This window comes from Centroberyx gerrardi, chromosome 5 (genome assembly GCF_048128805.1).
Source record: "Centroberyx gerrardi isolate f3 chromosome 5, fCenGer3.hap1.cur.20231027, whole genome shotgun sequence".
Classification (NCBI taxonomy): Eukaryota; Metazoa; Chordata; class Actinopteri; order Beryciformes; family Berycidae; genus Centroberyx; species Centroberyx gerrardi.
In genome coordinates, this window is record NC_136001.1 from 33,389,775 (window position 1) to 33,406,491 (window position 16,717).

A 16,717-nucleotide genomic window follows, 5' to 3' on the forward strand; every position below is an offset into this window, starting at 1 on the left:
AACCCTCTGCCGTCGGTTCAGTACCACTCTCCTCTCCCTCTCCGTACCTTCCAGACCTTTCCATCCTCCGCACCGCACGGGACGGGAAACGCGTAGCTACCGGGCTTTTCTGGTAAGTTACACTTTTCCAACCGTCCTTTTTATTTAATAACGTCACGCACGTTTTCATCCACAACACCTGCCGCGTATCCTATTGTCTAAAAACACTGTCTAACTCTCTGATGATGCCGTTTACCGAGCGACCGACTGACCGCAGGACAGCTGTCATGTCCGGAGAGTCAAATTACATAACGGGCCGCTGAGACTGTCGAGTTACAAGGTCAGAGCGCTTTATTGGGGTTAAAATAACTGTTGGCAGTATGATAGTTAGTGATGTAATGCTAAATAAATAAAAAAGAAGCTAAACTATGATCTCTAGTCGGTTATTATCATAAGGTAAACAACCAACAATATTGTAAAAAATCAATTATAGGCTGTTTTCAGAAACAAAACAACATTAATTTATGTTTCCCGCCCACTCAAAATCTCTATCTTAGTATAACTTATATCAGTTTGATACGATTTATAATCTAGGCTAGTATGAATTTATGTCATAAATATGTCAATCGTACAATGTGGGTGAACTCTATTCTGCAAATAGAAATGCGTGAAAACTAGTTTTAAGTGGGATTATGGCTGCATGGTGCTGCTGAATCCTTGCATAAGTAGAAGTAAATTACTAACTGCGCACAGTGTGTGCCACGTGTCTCTCTGTGTGTGTGTGTGTGTGTGTGTGTGTGTGTGTGTGTGTGTTTATCCATCTGAACTCCTCCAGTCTGTTGCTTAATTTAGATTTTTTTCCCCCTGTATTTTAGCTTCTTGGACAGGCAACTCCCATCCAGTTTCAACAGTATTTTTCCTTTCTGTTTTTTTTCTCTGCTGTTTTTTCCGCTGACTGTGTTCCTGATTATTTTGACAGTGTGTGTGTGTGTGTGTGTGTGTGTGTGTGTGTGTGTGTGTGTGCCTCCTCTCCCAGTCCAGCCCAGTGCTCCATACTGGGTCTGTCTGCAGGCGGAGGAGGCAGAGCAGAGCAGTGGAGAAACCCATTCCACCTCCAGCTCCTGCAGCCGGCTGGGCGGTGGAAGAGAACCCTGCTACACAATGACACCACACTACTGTGTGTGTGTGTGTGTGTGTGTGTGTGTGTGTGTGTGAGAGAGAGAGAGAGAGAGAGTAAGAGATAGATTCATGCTAGCTCTCCATTTTAAGAAACCTGTGTATTGAGTCTTAAAACTGCTATGTTTGTGTATGTATCTGCTGTGTTTGTGTGTGTGTGTGTGTGTGTGTGTGTGTGTGTGTGTGTGTGCGTCATTCATCATTAATTATTAACTAATCACGATTGCAATACGAGGGGAAAGGTGCTTCAGACGGCCTAGAAATGGCAGTATGTGTTGCAGTTCATATTGTCACAATATTCAGCCCAAAATTTAATCATAATAATAATTTAAATAATAATGTTAAGACAGACAGATCTATATATACCCAGATCTTTGTCCTCCTGTCCCGGTCCCACTGCCCACACACCTTTTTCAGTTAATTTCAGTCTTTTATATCTTATATCTTCTCTTTTCTCCTCCCTTCACTCTTTCTTCTTCTTCTCTCCTTTCTCCTCCTCTCATCTCTTCCTGCAGATCCAGAGTGTTGCAGGTCGGCCACATGGTGGCGCCCAGGAGCCGGAAGCTGGAGGTCCACCTCCATCTAGACCAGTGATTCTCAACCTTTTTCATATCAAGGACCCTAGTTTAGTCCACATTAGAGCCTCAGATTTAATGAGATTTTGTCTCTCAGACCCAAATCTGAGAATATTTTTATTGTCTTATTGTTTTATTGTATTAAACCTTAATTATAATAAACATTAACAACACAGAGCTCTAGACAGGGAAGGACGGGGAGTTCGAGTCACATGACAGTTTTAACTACTTGAGACTTGACTTGACTTGGGTTCTGGTGACTTGGGACTTGACTCTGACTTGTACTTTGATGACTTGAAAAGGTTTCTAAAGTCTTGACTTGAGATCTTGTGTTTGTGTAAATGACTCAGATTGAAAGTGATGAGATTTGTTCCAGCGGACGACTGAATTTAAATTCTGTTTTCTGAATTTATATGGAATGATTGAATTTATTGAAGTTGAAACTGATTATAGAAATCAAACTCATGATGCTCTTACCAAGTTTTTATCCTATTAAAACCATATTGCATTGAAAAGTCCTAGATATTTAGTTTTCTTTAAGATATTAAACTGATACTGGACTCTTGATTTGTTCTGACTTGACTTGAGACTTGACATTAATGACATGGACTTGACTTGGACTTGAGACTGACTTGGGACTCCAGCAGAGTTGACTTGGTCACAGCTCTGGATTTACCACCTGAATACTGAGGTGAACTGTATTTTCTATAAGGAAGCTCATATTTTCAGTCTTTCCCATGTGACTTGAATGCAGTGTTAGTTCCTCCTCTCTGGCTGAGATTCTGAAGCGTTTTGAAATGTCTGTTTGATTCATTTTTCAAATTCTCTTGCCCAATATTCTTTTTTTTAAATGGGTATTCCACTGAAAATGACTTTTAGGTTGCAAAATGAGACAGTTGACCAACATTTCTGAGTAATGTTCTGTGTCAGTGGAGTTGGAGAGAATGAGACGTTTCAGCAAAGTCTGGTTTAGCAGAATTACATCTCAGGTCTTCCAGGAATTCTCCTTTAAAAATGTCTGATTTTGATGGTTTTTGATGATTCAGTGTATGCTGCAAAATATTAAAGTTAAGTTTTATGAATTTGACATTTTGTCCCTTGAACTTATTTGGTTGTTGGTAAAGCATTTACCTTGTTCCGCTGTTCCTCCTGTTGTACCTTTACGTAAGTATATGTGTGTGTGTGTGTGTGTGTGTTTCACCTATTACACTACATTGCTCAAAGACGCATTTCAACCTGGCAGATAATTCCCATGATGCTCAGTTATCCGTGCTTTAACTCTTGTGGTAACTAGGGAGCTAATTAGCAATCTTTGTTTTTTTTTCTCCTGTTGTTATGTGAACTGTGTGCATGCACACTGCTCTGAAGAAAACTGTCAGTACACATGCAGAGGTAAATTTATAAATACTGTTCCAGTGGTAATCCTTGTTTTTATGATTTTGTCTCCATCTTTGTTGCTAAGCGCTCAGCTGTGTCCTGTCTGTGTAATGTTATACATTAGGCATATATAGTCTGTGTAATGTTAAATATGTGTATACATGTACTTTAGGCATGTAGGTGACACTCCTATCCAGAGAGCAGGTAGAGATTCAGTGTCTTCTTTAAAGATGCAATAAATAATGTTTTTACTGTTATAGCACAAACAGCCCATAATATACCTGCAGGGCCGACAGGGTTGTTGATGAACACCAGTGACTCAGTGATTACTTGGCCAGCTGCTGACATTTCTCTCTTTCCAACCTGAACTCTGTTTCGGAACAAAAACTCCTCGCTCTTCTCAAGACTCTCTTACGACCTTCTTGCATTTTCAGCTGATCATTTCTGGAGGTCGGCGGTCCAGGCGAGCGACCGCCATGTCGACACAGTTCAGCTGCAAAGGCTAAAAATCCTCTTTCTCAACGCCATGAGCAGTTTTATTGTTCTAGTATGATGACAGGTTTCCTCTTCACTGGACATTTCTGTTAGATCTCTGCTCTCATTAGCTTACTTGTCTCTATTGTGAAAATGAGGCTTTGAGCTTTGATTGTATCAGTTACACCATGCAGGGAGCACACATACAGGTGATGCAGTTGACCCATAAAGCTCATCCTAACTCTCTGTCTGAGCCTTTCTGCCCTTGAGCAAGGCACTTCACCCCCAGTTGCCCCACAGCTGCTGTCAAACTGCCCTTGAGCGACGTCCTGAGCTGCTGTACTGCTGCCAGCTGACTGGAGAACAGCAATAAAACAAGTGGAGCAATGAGATAAAACTTGTATGATAATAAACTGGGTCATTGCAGCAGAAAATGAATATGAAACAGATAAGAACAGAACAAAATGGAACATACTGAGGACAGTGAATTTATTTAACTGATTTTTATTCAACTGTTGGTTCAGTGTAGCCCAAGTATTGAAGTGTCAAGGTTTTTGCACACAACCAGTTTAACTTAAGCTTGATCTATCAAAGAAACATCAATGAAAAAATGAGACTGCACTGAAAATGATTTTTTATGCATTTATTGCAAAAAGCAGCAGCAGCGAAAAAAACAACAACAGATGTTTCAGATTACAAGGCTTCTTCAGTGTCTCATTGCATTAAATGTTTTAAGACTTTTTCAACAATAAAAGTACTAAGAATATAAAGCTGAAACATCAAACAGACAGAGGTAATCTGACTATCAGCCACTGCAGGTCAGTGTTGGACTGAAGTGAAGCTCGGCTCCTCTGATGCTGCTGTCAGTCCAGCCAGAGACCCAACACACTGCAAAGGAATTTCTCTTTTAACTTGAAATTAAGAAATAACAACTTTTTAGTTAAGAATATCATGTTGGTGATGTAGGATTTCAAGCGACAAATCCCTCTTTGACTTGGCCAACCAAGCGGTTTCTCCCATGTTTTGTCCTAATAAGGTTTTCCTGGAGGTTTTTCCTCAGGCTGGTGGAGCCGGCAGCTCGGGCTGTGATGTCTCGCTAAAATCTGCTTTTGTGTGTCTTGCTCTCTTCCTGATGTTTGTCCCATATCATTCTGTTCTGTGGTTGATTGTGGACCAGTTCGATCTAGTTAGGCTCATTCTCTGTAAAGTCCTTTGAGACATGCATGTGATAAAAGGGCTGTAGAAATAAATGAACTTCAAATATCTAAAATGTAAATGTAAAATGACTCCAATGTAGGTAATTTTGACCCTTAACATATTTAAGTGTGATAATCCATATATTCCTGGGTTTATATTGCTGATGCCCTGCAGAAACAAGCTTTGATTTGACTAAATAACAGCAGAAGTTACTGTTCTCCCCTGATACCTTACATGTTAATGTGTATGTAAATGTGAATATGTGTATGTACATGTAGCCAATTTCCCTGTGGGGATCATTAAAGGTGCTACATGAACCATTTTTAAACATCAATATATCATTGTCAAATTAACTGTGCTTTAATTTCCATAAACAAGTGAGAGCATGGTGGAGACGATTGGTCTCCTCTATCTCACACCAGTGGTATTGTTAGTGGCAGTGCTAGTGTTTCTCCAAATGAAGACTACATTTCCCATAAGCCCCTTTGCACAATACTTTTTACTTACTTTTTAACCTGTACTTGTCATTGTAAGCCATTTCCACAGCTTCACAGCAGTCTTATCAGAGCTGACATGGCCGACACACACCGAGAAAACATGCAGCAAAACACACAGAGGGAGAAAAAAGGGAGGAAGAGATAGATAGATAGATAGATAGATAGATAGATAGATAGAGGGAGTGTGTGAAAGGAGTGGAGGAGAGAAGGAATGGTTATGGGGGTGTTAAATTGCAGCTGTCCAGGTTTGTCATCCTTTAAACACACTCACACACACACACACTCACAAAACCTTAAACACATATATTCACACCTAGTCACCAGCACTGCCCATCTGCATTGTTTCATGTAGATTACTCACACTGACACATTTACATGAATAGCATCTTATCCATCTGAAGCAGGACAGATATCACTAAAGAATCATGTGTGCAGCTGACATGCTGACTCACCTGTCAGTCCATCCAGACCCTGAACGCCGCTCATCAACACTTTACAGCCTCAGGAGTTATGCTTTTGTTTTAGGGCTCGTTCACATCAAGGAGCCGTTTACTTGAACTCTGCAGCGTTTCCTCCTTCAGTTCAGTCGGTTTGTCCGGGTGAGAACGATGACCTTTGAACTCTGGTGGCACCAAATAACGGCACCGAGAGTCTCAGTCGTCTAACAAGAGAACTGAGGTGCGGTTCGTTAATCCAACCACCCCAAAACACAAGGGATTATGGGTAGAAGGAGACGGATGTTGACATCTGATAGCCAGCAGTTCCTCATGCTTGGAAAGACTAGAATGACAAAATGAACTGAGTCAATATAAGGACCAAGGGGCATATTTCCAAACTTCCCAACAACAATACTTCAGTATTCAAGCTAAAAGTTAAAGGAACTGGAGTCAGATTTGTTTTGACTCTCTAACCTGCAGGACGACAGGTTAACAAAACTCTGTCCAATAAACAAGCTGCTTGTGAGTCATGTGACTTTCATTTACAAGCCCTTGTAGTTGGCTTGTTATTGGACAGTGTAAACCTAAACAAACCAAATACAGAAATGTATCAAAGTAAACTTTCCCACTCTGGTTTGCTCTTATTTTCTTAAACGTCTTAATTTGCTGCTGTGTCACGTTTTTCCCCGTTTTGTAACCCAGCTATTTTGCAAAGCACTTTGGTACTGATTAGTTTTGTGTTTTAAAGCGCTTTATAAATAAAGTTGACTTGATATCCTTGAATGTCTATCATATGTCCTCTCTATCTCTGAGATATTCAATTCTGAACTTCCAGTAATGGCTTTAAACTGAGCGTGGTGTCAGTTAGGCTTTTACTTAATAAGGAGACGTTGTTTTTTTCCCCTTTAGTCTCTACACAAGTCAAACATTCAAATCTTTTGATGTTGCACTCCTTCATACAAGACCAAGCCGAAGAACATGGGAGGGTTTCAGTCCAGGTGAACGGAGAACATAACAACAACACGTGTGGTTCAAAAGATGGAGACTTTCAACCACAACAACTTCCTCCTGCCACATCGCCCCTGATCCAGAAATAAACAGCAACAAGCAGAAGAGCCGGGCGGCGGTCGGTCCTGTGTTTATGTTCACATGCTGTAACACCGAGGCTGAAGAGAGACTCAGTCCTGAGCCGACAGTCTGCTGGTTCACGTCATCAGCAGAAACCACTCACTGTAGTTCACTGACTCAATACTTAAACGGATCCCTTGGGGTTTAAAATTGCAGTGCTTGGCTGTGTCCTAGAATTACAGTTTCATTTTTGGAGTATGTTTGTCACATTTAACATCATAACATATGTGGATTGCCGTTCGTATTATGATTTTTATGAGTTTTTTACGAGTTATTACACCAGAAAACAACTAATATCATTATAGGAGATGATGATTGATGATGATGATTGACTTCATTGGGGATAAAAGTGCAGACAATCGTACATCCCAGAAGATAACATGTAAAAACATACTTAAAGGTCCATATTCTCCACCTTACAGAGTTTTATTTTGTGTCTTGAGGTCCATTCAAAGCTGTGTGTGTGGTGTCATGAACCAAAAACACTCTCAATCCATTTCTCCACGTTCATTTTCCAGCATCTCTCTGAGCCTTACCAAGAACAGGCCGTTTCTGTCGCCGTGTCTTTAAGGCTCATTAATATTAACGACCCCTCTGTTCCGATTGGCTAACCGTTTCGAGAGTGAAACGTGAGACGCCGCGGCCCGGCGGCTACAGGTAGGGAAAACTCTCCGGTAATAAACGATGACGACCGCTCGACCGCTTTGAAAAAAACACTTTGTTAGTCTATTATTTCTTACAGAAATGCTAATGAGCGAACCTTTGTGACGCCACAAAGTTACGGAAGTCCAAACGGCTCGTTTAGAGGCTCGCTTTTCTAATATGGATTGTGTGGATTTAGTTGGCGACCGTGCGTTTTGATACTTTCACCATGTTTAGATAGACCATCCAACTCCTTTATCATCACAGAGGCAAGAGGAGTCCTGCTTTACATGATATGGGACCTTTAAGCACTTGTTTCCTACGTGGTCCTCCATGATGAACCATCAGCCATGGAGAACCTTGAACCTTAACGATTTAAGAGATGGAGATTGGACGCTTCCATCGAACGCAACGCAACGTCAAAACAACGCAGCAGTGAAGCAGCTTTCATTGATTTCTAAGGAAGTATTCCCTTCTCTGCACGGCTGATGGTTGTAGAGGAGCTTGAGCTTATAGTGACTTCACTTTTGGCTGTATAACGACATCTCCTTCCCCTTAAGAAAAAAAAAAAAAAAAGAGAATCATTTTCATTCCAAGTGAGGTTCTAAAAATACCCTCCATCGAGAAGGAGGAAGGGACAAGAAATGAAAGGTAGAGAAAGAGGGAGAGATGGAAGAAGAAGAATTAACCGTTGAGCGTGAGTGATGAAAGAGCGTACCTGTTACGCAGATCTGACCCCAAAATAGACCCGCAGTCGTTAAAATGTCATTCAGCCTTTCGCATTAAAGAGCCGTCACCTTCCAATGACTGACAGCCTGATTTATGTGGATTTAATTATGGATGAAGGCAAAGTCAGTGGCTTAGATACACACACACACACACACACACACACACACATATGGAATCATGTAAGTATGTAGGCACACACACGAAAACACAAAAACAAATGGACTCACATTTACGCCTGGGGAGACACATAGACACATACACACACACACACACACACACACACTTTTCAGCAAGTTTTAGAGAGCAAGCTCCTCGGTCAGAGCGATTTGTCTCCTCAGTGTCTATTTATACAGAATCTATTTAAAAACACAGGTGGAGCGAGCAGAGGAGGAGAGCAGAGGCAGGAGACTGAAACACACCGATTTTCCATTAGGATCTGTTGTTCATTCACAAAATGAAGATGTATGGTGGGAAAAAATTGAATTATTATTAGAACTGCTGTTTGGAAATCAGCATCACATCAGTGGCTAAAGTCTGTAGCATTCATTCAGAAATAGAAAGATGTGAAATGAACGTGACATGACCAAATGCCGTGTTGGTGGCATGAAAAGTGTTCAGATTCAGTTTTCCCAGCAGGAAACGGTTCCATGAAGGCGACACGACTGTAAACAGGCAGTAGAGTCACAGTGAAGCAGCTCAGTTTTTTTTTTTGTTTTTTTTTGCTAAAGTTTTTCTTATTTAACCAAAGTCTTTCCCAAACCTTAACCAAGTTGTTTTAGTTGCCTAAACTTAACTGTTAGTGTCCAATTTGTGTTTCTGTCACAGAATTCAATTTGTGGTAGAGGAACATAATTTTCACATAAATCTGCGTTTCAGAGTTTGTGCTCATTTCACAAATTTTTATGCGATCATATTGAGTTGAAGTTACTATACAGTCTGGACAGGCTGGTCTCCTGAAATTTCACAAAATCTTAAAATCGAAATACTTGCTCCGTGTACGAAAAGTGAGAGAATGCGAGACACATGAGATTGTTTGATTGAATAAAGGATAAATGAAAAAAAAGATCAAAACAAGTGCATGGTGTGTGTGCCCGTATCATCTGTGTGTCCCTTTTTCTGTATGTGTTGCAATTACTGTAGTTACTGTAAGTAAGTACAGTGTAGTAGTGACAGTATTTTTCCAAGTCATGTTACTGTTACTTTACTACATTTTACATTTTCACTGGAGTATTCTTCACTACCTCAGCCCAGCTGTAATCATATTCATGCTTTACTTGGTTTATGTACTTTATTTTAAGTTGTTGTTTTTTTTCTCTGTGAATCTCTTTCACACTATCTGTCCTTTTTGCATTGCATGGGAAAGCTCATGTATAAAAATGTTCGTACAAAAAAAAAGAGAGTAACTCCCCAGGCAGAGTTTAAATGAGCTATGTTTTACTTTTACTCAAGTTGATTTTTACACCAGTAATTTCACTTCCACTAACAATATTTCAGCAAAGTAACAGAACAGGATCTGTTGCTCCTCTCTCTCCTGCTGAAGTTTCCTGCACCAGGAGAAGTTCAGGCTTCTTGGTGCTGAACTCACTGCATCTGCTTGCTTTCTGTGACAGAAACCCATTACAGAGACAGAGTCACAGTAATCTAGGCTGCGACCCACTGCTGGCTATTTGGAGAAAAAGTGAAGTAGAGCAGGCAGAAATGATAGCTATCTGTCACAAGGCTGGACCGGTATCATCTGAGAGAGGAGAGGGAGGAGAGGAGAGGAGAGGAGGGCAGGGGAAATGAAAGAAGAGGTGAGAAGATGAAGATGACAAGAGAGGAGAGCAGATGAAAGGGGAAAGGGGAGGAAAATGTCTTATATTTCGTATGTGTATATAAAAGGAAAGGAAAGGAAATAAGAGGAGAGATGAAAGGAGGGGAAGAGGAGAGGACAGAGGAGAGGACAGGGTTTGGCGGAAATGAGATCTATATATCAAGTAAAATCTATTTAGTAGTAGTTCTCTTATTTGTGTATTTATGTGATGACGTTATTATTAAAAGATATTTACAACAGCTGATCCAACTTAAGTTCACTTTTTTTTTGGCTCTCCTGTAAAGTTTGCCAAAACCTACTTAGGCTCCAAGCCCTTGGGGAAAGGAAAGGAAAGGAAAGGAAAGGAAAAAGATGAGAGGAGAAGAGAGGGCGAGCAGAAAGGAAGAAAGAGGAGAGTAATGGGGTAGAGAGAAGAGTAAAAGAAAGAAGGGAATGGGAAGGAGAGTAAAGAGGAGGAAACGAGTAGAAAGAAGTGTGAAAAAAAAGATGGGGAGAGATGAGAGAAGGACAGAAGAGGGAATTGAGAAGAGAGAAGAAAAAGGAGAGAATGGAGGGAGAGGAGAGGAGATAATGAGGGGACAGGAGAGGAAATGAAAGGAAAAGGAGAGGAAATGAGGAAAGGAGGCCAGTGCATGGAGGTGAGAGGTGACGAGGAAGAAAGGAGGAAACAGGCTGTACAAATAATGGCATCGGTCACATTAAAGACAAGAGGAAGCCATGACAAGGGAAAAGGAGGGAGAGGAGGGTGATGGAAGAGGAGGAGAATACTGATGAAGGCGGAGGAGAGGTGAAGAAATGTAATCTGATTGGCTCTGGACTAGTCCGGAGCCTCGTTAAAACCACCGACAAGAAGATTTCAGGAGAGAAGGGGAGTGAGTGGGAGGAAAAGCGATAAAAAGGACGGATGGATAAAGGAGGAAGAGGGTAGGAAGAAGGGAGGAGTATCAAGGAAGACAAGGGGAGGAGAGATAAGGAGAGGGTGAATGAAGGGAGGAAGGAAGAGGAAGTTATAAGAGGAGAGGAGAGGACACAAAGACGAGAAGTGATGAAATGTGTTTAGATAATGTCAGCGACAAATCAGACTAACTATCCCTGTCCTGTTGGAAACACGTCTGATTTGCATACTAGCTAACACGCGTGATCTAGTAGAAGCTAACATGTTACAGCTCATAGTGCATCGACTAGAATAAAGCACATCTTATAGTTGAATAACGTAAACGTAATATAAAGAACACGGCGGTGCGTTTTTATACTTCTGCGTTGATGTGGCGTAGCATGTTGTTGAAATCCCGTTCACAGGGTGGCAGTGTTTTAAAAAGAAATATATATATATCGCACCAAAAAGAAACAAAGAAGAAGAGAGGAACAGGAAGCAGACATGACAACAGTTGAGATTTTTTTGGGCAGGTTCCAACACCTACAGAGACACTTTTCAACCACAACTATGTGAAAAATAGTGTCAGATTATGTGCGGAGACGCTGTTTTCATTAAAGTATAAAATGCGGTTAATGTGGTGTGTGTGTGTGTGTGTAGTCACAGCAGGTTAATACTACAGGTGGAGTGTGTGTGTGTGTGTGTGTGTAGTCCAGAGCAGGTTAATACTGCAGGTGTGTGTGTGTGTAGTCCAGAGCTGGTTAATACTGCAGGTGTGTGTGTGTGTAGTCCAGCAGGTTAACACTACTGTGTGTGTGTGTGTGTGTGTGTGTGTGTGTGTGTGTGTGTGTGCAGTCCACAGCAGGTTAATAATAGCAGCGGTGTGTGTGTGTATGGAGGAGTGTTAGTGGGTCAGAGCAGCCGGCCGGCCGCAGCAGCGTGACGCAGAGCCATGAACTCGCTCTTTGTGATGGTGATGTGGTTCAACAATGCAGGAGCCAAACAGTCGGAGGCGGCGTGGAAACGGACCAGCACACAAGGAGTCAGGGTGCCAATACACACACACACACACACACACACACACACACACACACACACACACACACACACAGACATAGATAGGAATGTCCATATACAGAGGCACAGGCAAAGTGTGCACTCATACACATTATACATAGTCACACACACACACACACACACAGATGGATGTGCACAAAAGAAACACTAACACATTTGCAGACAAACACACACACACACACACACACACACACACAGGCTCAGAAATTATGCACGCAAACATACAGACACACAAGGAAAGTGTGTACCTATTGCACATAGGCACACACACACACACACACACACACAGATGGATGTGCACAAAAGACATACACACTGGAGAAAGACATGCATGCTTACACACACACACACACACACACAGAAATGTAGATATGAATGCACATATACACAAAGACTCATACAAATTATAGATGTACACACAAACACACACACACCGATGGACACACACAAAAAGACACTCTCACACACACTGCATACACACACATACACACAGGCAAATGGCCGACACAGACACACAGATGAATGCACAAAAGTACAGTAAGACACACACACACACACACCATTGGATTGGTACAACACACGAGAGTCGTCTCATGTAATAATGAATGGCTTGTTATCCAGACTAATTAATTTATTAGAGCATCAAGAGCTTGGAGCGACTTACAGAGAACTGACTCATCGTCTCAGGTAGAAGAGGCAAGGAAAACTAATGGAGACCAGAACATCTTTCCATGGAGCGCTGACACTCGGGTTACGCTTTATTTTCCAGGTCCGCAATTTCCTAATAATTTCCTAGAAAGCAACTGTTAGTTTCTTAGGAAGTTTCCTGGAAAGAACCATGAAATTATGTTCTGATTCTAGGGAAAATAGAGAAATAGTTGAATGGTAGTTTTATTTCTTCTGTTGTTTCCAAGACAGAACCATGAAATTATGTAGTAGTTGTAGTAGAAAATTAATGAAGGATTCAACAAATAACTATATTATATAATTATATGAATAATGACTTCTGATAATTGGCCTCTGCCTATTATTTTTCCAGTGAATAGTTTATAGTTCTGCAGTTCTTTCCAGGAAACTCTTTTAGAAATAATCAGTATCTGATCGACTCTCCAGACTGCTGACATGTTCTGTATAACTGCTGCTTCACTTCATGCTTCTTTCCAGGAAACTTCCTAAGAAATTAAGTTCCTTTCTAGGAAATTACTAGGAAATTGTGAACCCAGAATATAGTTAATATATATATATAGTTTATATAAGTGTTACCCAATTTATATATCATGTTTTTTTTATGTTTTTATAGTTAACTATTCTTGATTTTATCATTTTTGTACAGCTCTTGGTAATAAAGTTGGTCTTGTTGTCAAATCAATAGTGATACTTTTGGAATAATTACCATAAACAATGAGATCATGGTCAAGTTAATAGGTAGTGGAAGTGGAAGTGATTTCTCCATCTTCCTTTCCCTCCTTCCACCATCTGCTGCCAGAAACTCTTTCAGCTTTAGCTCCGTTTGCTCTGGAAGAACAGAACCTCTTCCTGTTTTGTGCCGTAAAGCGATCCAGCAGATTTCCCTGTAAAATGCAGAGTAGAAGTCACTAAAGGCTGACAATGAATGTGACATACACTAGATCCATCATTTGTCATACAGCTTGTTAGACAAAACACAGTTGTTACGCTGATGACACACAAAAGGACATTTCTAATAAAGAGTGAAACATTGGGCAACACACTGCAAACAATCAGTGTGGTCTAACGTGATGAATATACTGCTGCTGTCAGAGAGAAACCACAGAACTGCACTGCTGCTGTTTTCTACTTTCTTATACAAAGATGCTTTATCTTCACCTGTATGATAAAGACGTATCTTTACCATTATATTCAACATGCTGTATTTGTTCTATTTTGTAGTATTCTTGTCTTTATCCTATTATAAACTTTGCTGTGATGATACATTTTCCCTACAGGAATCATTAAAGTTTGATTTAATGTTTTGTGTTGAGTGATTTTCATGACCCTTTGGCCCTTGAGACTTGTTACAACAACCTATACTATATAATTTCAAAAATAATAATAAATATTAATAAACTCAGCCTATTTATATAGCACTTTTCAAATCAAATGCTACAAAGTGCTTTAAATTTTTAAGCGACTGCTAAAAATGTTTCTTTTCAGCTTAGCTTTTAATTAGCCTTCATTTAAACCGTTTGATTGTGTTCTTTTAATGCAATTCACTTTGCCAATGCATTTATTTATTAATTTATATATTTTAATTTGTTTGCCTTCTCTTGATGTAAAGCACTTTGAGCTGCATGTTGTGTATGAAAGGTGCTATGCAAATAAATATTATTAGTATTATTATTACAGCATGAAAGGGGCAAAATACTCAGAATACCCATGAAAAACATACTTTTGGCAGATATGTGTTTTTCCTCTGACAGCAGCAGTATATTAAACCACATGACAGCGGTGACATTTTTCCCGCACCACGGAGCTCGTTGTGAGAATGGACACATCATTTATTACACAGCTTGTTAGACAAAGCGCACTTGTTACAGTGAAACAGAACAACACCGACTCACAAAACTTAATTGTCCGTCTCATTGTCAGGGTCAGAAAATTGGCATGAGCTCCTCATTAAAAACAGAAAGATAGTGACAAGTAAAAACCAGAAAGTATAGCGACATGTTCGGCTACATACTGCGCTACACGTAATTGCTGTGGCTAGGCAAGTGATGAATATATTAAACCATATTTGACAGCAGCAATATTTTTTGTGTGCCATGGAGCTTGTTGTAGAATGAGCAAATCATTTATCACAGCTTGTTAGACAAAGTGCGCTTGTTACAGCCGTAGCCTTTGTAGAAATACGCTGTCATGGATGTAATCTGCATATATTCTGCATTAATACTGTAGACAGCGGAGCCATTGAGGAAGTCCTCCTTCATGACTTCATCCTGCACCTATCCTGCGTTAGTGTTAGCCGGCCATATTGTATATACAGGTTAAACCACTGAGAGCAACATATCTATAAGTTTCACCATGATTGAACAAACTGCCATGGAGTTCTGGCCAATCACGTAGTTAGAAATGAATTTATTTGTTAATGCTGGTCAAAAGGTTAATGTGATTGGGCTACACATGTAGTGCAAATTCCTATAATCCTTTAATCTTCTGCTTTGAAAACCGGAGCCCTCATCCTACCAACATATTTAACATACAAGGACTACCGACTGGGGTCCCTGGGGACCCCGAGAATAAACTACTGTAAGAAACAACCATCATAGCAAAATGTTAACTTATTTCTTCTCAAAACATTATTAGTTATGTAATTAATGTCATCTGAAAAAAAACTATTAAAAAAATTATTATTATTTTAGGAAAGTTACAGTTAATTAAATTATGTATTGTATTTCTGACTTTGAACATCACCTTACCTTAGGAAGAGCAGTATTTAGGGTCGTCGACAGAACACATGAGGAAATCTGTCTGCTGCATCTGTCTGTCTCCTTCAAAATGACTGACAGAGAGACTGACAGACACTTTAAATTAGGACCCATGGCAAACATGAACTCAATAAATAGTTCCATAGGCGGAATTGGGTGCTTTTGACTGGGGTCCCCCAGGACCCCAATACATTGGTATTTTTAAAAAGCACTAATTAAAACAGAAACAGAAAACAATGATATGAAGTCATTAGGAACAAATTGATTGACAAAGTCATGAAAAATTGGAATGATAGAATAAAGCACCTGAGATATGACAAAAAGTATACCTCTGGGGTCTGTGGGTACCCCAGTCAGTAGGAGGAGGGATACCACCAGGCGAACTCCTCCGGTGTGTCAGAGGAAACAAAACAGTGACGAGTTTCATGACGGTCCCACCTTGGTTGAAAGCCTCAGAGAGAATATTAGAACTGTGTTATTCCCCACTGTGTAGAGGAAAGCAGAGCTGAGGAAGCATTAATCTGCTCCATCACAATATTAGCTCCATTATCTAATGGGTTTGGATATGACCACACTGCTGCACTTACAGCAACTGCCTCAGACGGTGCGTCATCAAATATCTTCCCCCATTACAGCACACTGTCTTACTTACAGTCCTGATAACAGCTGTGGAAAGAGGGAACGAGGGAGGGAGGGAGGGAAAGACGGAAGGAGGAGAAGAGATAATTGTTGGCAATACTATTTCTAATATCACTTTATTAATCTCCATTATAAAGTGCAGCCACATTGTCCTTATCACAACAGAAAGAGGCAAAGAGATAAGAGGTGGAGAGAGAAATGGATGGAGAGAGAGAGTGATGGAGAAAGGGAGGAAATGGAAGAGAATTGATGATTGTTGGCATATCGTTGCGAATTTCACTTTACTAACTAAAGTCCAACACAGAACGCCGTCTCATCGTCTTAGACTGCTGCAACGAAGGGGGGGGGGGACAGGGAGAGATAGATGGAGGGAGAAAGAGAAAGATGGGGAAATGGAGGTAAGAGGATTGCAATATAAGTGATTTCACCAAACTACATTACAGAATAGAGGCTTGCAGCTGCATCACAATTCTCCTATCAACCATCATGGAGGAACACTGGAGAACTGTCTGTTAGTTAATAAAGTGTAAATCTGTAGCAAGCAGCTAGAACCAGAGAGCAGCTGAGTCAGCTTGTGGTGTGGCTGTAGATCCATTCAGTAACGTTCTCAGTAAAAGTGAATAGTGTGATAAGGTGGATTTGGTTACTGTGACACAGTAA

At 40.5% G+C, this 16,717-nt stretch overlaps 1 long non-coding RNA gene across 2 annotated transcripts in view; it reads left to right on the forward strand.

The window, feature by feature from the left end:
• The first annotated feature begins 34 nt into the window (after positions 1-34).
• LOC144539339 (uncharacterized) overlaps positions 35-16,717 on the forward strand; it is a 182,224-nt gene continuing 165,541 nt past the window's right edge. Inside the window, exons 1-2 of one of the 2 annotated variants that reach the window (XR_013504870.1) lie at positions 35-112; positions 1,671-1,852. This is a non-coding gene — a long non-coding RNA (uncharacterized LOC144539339). Of the gene's footprint in view, positions 113-1,670; positions 2,818-16,717 lie in introns of those variants that run through there. The other variant, XR_013504869.1, reaches the window with a different exon arrangement.